This window comes from Otolemur garnettii, unplaced genomic scaffold, assembly GCF_000181295.1.
Source record: "Otolemur garnettii isolate 467f Iridium unplaced genomic scaffold, OtoGar3 scaffold00015, whole genome shotgun sequence".
Lineage (NCBI taxonomy): Eukaryota > Metazoa > Chordata > Mammalia > Primates > Galagidae > Otolemur > Otolemur garnettii.
Window position 1 is genome coordinate 10,667,836 of NW_003852410.1, and position 5,603 is coordinate 10,673,438.

At 36.3% G+C, this 5,603-nt stretch overlaps 1 non-coding gene across 1 annotated transcript; it reads left to right on the top strand.

The window, feature by feature from the left end:
• The first annotated feature begins 1,724 nt into the window (after positions 1–1,724).
• Positions 1,725–1,827, top strand: LOC111723790. The gene has a single exon (XR_002772258.1). It is a non-coding gene; the product is annotated as a U6 spliceosomal RNA (small nuclear RNA).
• The last annotated feature ends 3,776 nt before the right edge of the window (positions 1,828–5,603 follow it).

The following is a 5,603-nucleotide window of genomic DNA, read 5'->3' on the forward strand; positions in this document are numbered from 1 at the left end:
TATATGAGTAGAATATGAATGTTTTGACATAATAACTAAGAAAGTTACATGAAGGCTATGTTAACCAGTTTGATGGAAGTGTCTTGGATTATGTATGAAAACACCACACTGTACCCGCAAAGTGCATCAATGTACACAGTTACCATTCAATAAAAAAAAAAAAAAAAAAAGGAGCAATATTGGATTATGTCCTATTGTTGTTCTTATCTTCTTTTTGTCCCCCTGTTTGTTTATACAGACAAAAGCACTGTAGAAGATTCAAAGAGTTGTCCCATGTAGTTCTAGTCTCAAAGGATTTTCAATCCTCCCAAGAAGTAGATTAGTTCACTGACTGAAATATTTTGCCAGTTACATTAGGTCACCATGGACGCAGCCCATACCCAACATGGCTGCCAGGAAGCTGGGAAGATGGATGTTTTCCTGGAAGAGGCTGTTATAAAAGTCTACTGAACTGATTTCTATGTTCGTGTTTGCCTCCACTTGTATGTGTGGTCTCAAATAATTCAGCTCATGCAGCCTGTCCAGATTGTTTTCATCCTTCTATCAAGTGGTATTTGACAAGATCAATAATTTTCAAACTGCACCTTACAAATTTCTTGAGAGGCCATAGCAAGGAACAGGTGGTGAGAAGAGTTGTGAAGCCCAGAATCCTACTGATTCAACCAGAGAAGCGCTTCTGCTTTTCGTATTGACCTAATTCCTCAGATTTCATGTGAACAGTGAGTTCACAGGATTAAATTAGCTTTGACTCCAATTTCTTTCTGTTTGAACATTCTACAAATCTCAATCTATGCACTACTGAGAATGAAGAATCTGTCCTATATTATATTTTTAATAATACAGAATCAGTCTGTGTATAGTATTTATTTATTCATACTTTTCTTAAAATATTTATAAAAATGTCTTCAGTGAATGATAAGTAAAATTTCTTAACTGTCCAGTTAGAAAAACCATTGGGCACTCAGAAATTAAATCTTGATATCTGTGTTTTTCACAGGTTAATGACAAAGCAGATTATAGTATATTTATTTATTGCCCAACATAAAGTTATATGACTAATTTAGGAAGCAGTCTTTTTATATGTTGGTTTCTGGAAATGCTGATTAATCACCAGCAGGAAGTTTGAACACCAGGGGAAATTACTTTGCACATTCATAAAGATTAATTTAAAGAGCAGGACAAATTTCTCTCATGAACATGTATTTATAGTAGTGTTAGAGACAAACACATTTGAGTTTTAAAAATACGAGATCTAGGGAAGGAGTTTATTTTCCAAAGATTATTTAGGCATCCTAATCATCTTTTTCGGATGATTTAGACTTTCCAAAAGGGAACATTTCATGCTAAAGGCAAATGGGTTACTTTATCCCCCCTCCCTCAACGATGTGACCAATGTTGTATCTAATAGTGTTTCCTGGACTAAGCTGGATTCCACCATTTATTGGTGGATTTATTGAGCAGGTCAGTAAAGTTAGGCAGGAGTAGACTGCTGTTGGAGATGTATTAGTGGTGTTCTACCACATAATGGTTCCCTAATTACTTGTTTTAAAGTGCCTTCAGAAATTACACAATTTATCCCCTACCTCCTGCCCTAGCTCCTCAGTGACTTAAACATTGGAAAATTTTTTGGTTTTCTACACCCAAGTTGTTCAGCATAAATTTCCTTTCAGGGAAGAGATAGGGTGCGGCAATGTGCAAATTTACGCTTAAAAAGCCCCTTGGTTGTGCTCACCTTGGCAGCACATGTACCAAAATTGGAAGGATATAGAGATTAGCATGGCCCCTGTGCAAGGATGACATGCAAATGGTGAAGCATTACGTATTTTTACGTTAAAAAAATAAAAACTCTTTGTTATAAAACCCCCCCCAAACAAAAACAAACAACAGCAACAAGAAAAAACAAATGAGTCCCTAAAGAACTATAATGAAGTTTTTTAGTCTGTAGATATATAAAGAGACAAAAATCGTGATAACAAGTTTTGGTTACAAGGTTTCCCTAGAACTAATTTTAATACTGTTTCCATCAATTTTTTTTCATATGCCAATCTATACAAGGAAAATAAATAAATAGTAAAATGATTCCACCTCAAAATACCACCTGCATCTTTTCCTTTAGATTCCACCACTGAATAGGGTCCATTACTGCTCAGCTGAACCCCGTACTGGAGTGGGTTGAAGAGGCCTGAAGGAAAACGCAGCCTGATTCCACGCATGCCACCAGGTTTAGAATTAACCACATACCCTCGTTTCATGCAGATAGCAAACTGCACGAAAGTCCTTTTTACAGTCTCCAGCAACAAAACCTATGACCTATGTGTCTTTGAAGTGACTCATTTAAGTTATCTGAGCTTAGGTTGCTTAATCTATAGAAGGGTTATGTCAGAAATCTCAAGTAAGTGAAGTGTTGGGAATGGGCAGGACGGATAGGTAAACAAAGTAGTTGTTACACTTGGGGGGGCTCTGACACTCTTTTCTGGTAAAGTAATGGAAACATACCAAAAAAATCTAAGTACAGCATATTGTAAGAAATTTATAATGGGGAAGGAGAAAAACGGGAGGTATGTATTTGGTGGGTGTGTATGGGGCGTATCTAGTGGTGCAGTGAAGAGCAGTTAGTATCCAAAATAATTTAAATTCAAAAGTGAACGGGCTCCGTGTATGAGGTCCTATCGTTGCCTTCCTTCTCTAAAATAAAATGCAAATCACTAAAACATTAGTGTCTCTCCTATTGCTCTTTTCTAAGTTAGGGTTCAATCTGATACAATTTTCTAAAGAGTGAAAATGCAATCAGACACCCTGAGTAGATGAAAGAAAATGCAAACCTTTATCTTTTGTGTTTCCCTTCACAGTTTAGCAGTTCTGAAGCTCAGAGACTTCAATGGCCATTTCAAGTAAAGAATACCTCAATCAAGCCCTACAATGTGTTAACGCATCTTAATAACAATAATGAAATAGGCTCCTTTAATGTGGGTGAAGGTCTTCATTTGTTATGACTCACTTAAGAGCTTACACCTATGGTTAAAAAAGAACACATTTCTTTTTTTGTTTGTTTTTTCTGATTGTCTGCCCACTTTGTAAGTGCTGGGGAATACAAAATGGCTAATGAGAGGATGGATAGAATGTCTGCTTCTCCAAACCATTCTCATCTTTTATTCACTGGGCAAACAAATATTTATGGAATACTCACGAAGATCTGGGCTGTGCTAAGCCCTAGGATAAAAGCGATTGAGAGAATAACGCACCCTTGAGAATCTCTTGAACCAGAAGAGGGGCTGACACACACATTATCTAAATAATAACAAGACTTTCAATTGGTGCGTTTAGAATAAGGTGAAATGCACTCTGGTTTAATTAAGGGTGGAAAGATGGTGGCAGGGGCACTTTCATATTTAAGGAAGGAATTTTAGGAAAAACAAAGCAGGCCTCAGTTGGTCTGTTTTGCTTCTGGCTTTCTAGCAGAACCAAGATCCAAGAATAGTTAAAAATCACACCACACTATGAATGTTATTTTTAAAGATGGGGTTACAAATAAATAAAAAAGTGATAAAGAGAGAAGTACAAATAATTCTCCAAGTTTTTTACCCTGGATGAGGGAAGAGTATGTCCCTTCTTTTCTCTTTTCAGGGTCTTTAGATTCCGTAAGGTAGAAGATTGTGTCAGCTGGTGAAATTTTAGAAAAAATGGTGAATTTATCACCCCAATTTTTATTCTCACAAGAATGATCAAATGTTGAAGTGTATGTATGTATATATTTTTTCTTCTCTCTCTCTCTCTTTTTTCCAGTCTGTAAACGGGGGCTGACACAGACTCTAGTTAGAAGCAAACGTTTTAGATCCATGGTTTGAGACTAAATTTGAGCATTGGCTTCCACATTCGTTGGCTACGTATTCTAGGAAAATTACTTAGTTTATTGTACATCAGCTTTTAATTTTAAAGTAGGATCATATAGACGGTCTCACAGATGAGCTTATATAGGTAATGTGCTAATGACAATACTTATCATGTATTAAATGCTAAATAAATGTTAGCTAGGATAGCCTACACTCATAAATCACAGTGGGTGGGGTTGACAACAGAAGGAAATGAAGTATTTAGATATTTATTCAAATAATGAAACATCTGAAATATACATAGTCAAAAATAACCATATGTTTAACTGAAGTAATCTTGGTCATTTATTTAACACCCGATATCTATTGAACATCTACTATGAGGCACTGAGATATATAAATGTATATAAATAACAAAAAAAAAAAATGGGCAAAATCCTGCCATTCTGGAACTTGAGTTCAAATTGAGTAGCTTTTAATTCTGATCAAGACAAATTAAAATTTATATCTCATGAAATCATTAAAGCCCATAGTTCAAAAAGCACTGTTCATGGGAAGAAAATATGCCAATGTCTTCTCTACAATTTAAAGACACTGTGATAAGAGAAAAGGGAAGAGAGTGGACTAGCTTGCTTTCCAAATTCTATTTTATTCTGACTTTACGAAACTATTTCAAGAATTTGTTTGCCGAGGAAGTGAGTGCTTACCATATGGCAAGGCTCCGTGCTAGGCACTACCAGCTTTCTACAGATGAGAAAACCACGATAAAGGAAATTTAAACCCTAGCCAGGATTGCAAGGGTAGTGAAGTGGTGGGACTAGAATTCAAACATAAATCTGATTTCCAGGACACAGGGTCTTTACCAATATCTAGCTAGTATGGTCACACTTTAACAGTCATGGCATCAGGGTTACAGAAAAAAGGGGGAAAGCAAAGAATCTCTTAATATTTCACTCAGAATAAAAAGGGTATTGAAATATTTTTACATTGTTAGAATGATACAACATGTTAACACTTGTTACTTTTTGGTACTGAGCATATGGACGCTTGTTATAGGAATCGCTATAGTTTCCTGTATTTTAATTTTTTGGAAAAAAAAATACCACCCAGACCCATGAGGATCGAAACATTTATTATGCATTTACTACGTGCTAGGTGCTTTTGTGAGCTCATTATTTATATCACCCCCTTTAATCCTTGTATGTGCCTTTTTTTTTTGACAGATGCTGTTATTAAAACACAAATTTTAGAGACGAGGAAACTGAAGCACAGAGCAATTAAGTAACTGGAAGAGCTTGTATTCAAATCCTGGCAGGAAGGTTCCAGAGCCAGCTGGTACTCTTCTTAAACACTATCTGATATTCTCACTTGAAATAAAAGCTAACACTTATGGAACAATTACAAAGTGGCAAGCACTGTTTCCCTCATGCGGCATACAATAATATTTCTTAATTTTTATAACAACTTTCCAAAAGAGCAAGAAGTGAAAATAAAATCTTAAGCCTCCCAACCAATTTACTGGACCACATTTTGGCCAAGGGAACACCAGAGAATCTAAAACTGATTTCTTGGCCGTGATGGAACAGGAGATGAGCTGCACGTCATTACACCCCCTCCCTTGCTCACCACTACTTGATTTTTCTTTTCTACACAGAAACCAGCCCTTTCCAGAGTTTTGCTCCACCACTGATTTCAACCGGTTCCCTGACACTGTCTCTCCCCTTTTATGATTTTAACACAACTGACCAGCATTCCTTTATAAGAGACCACCAA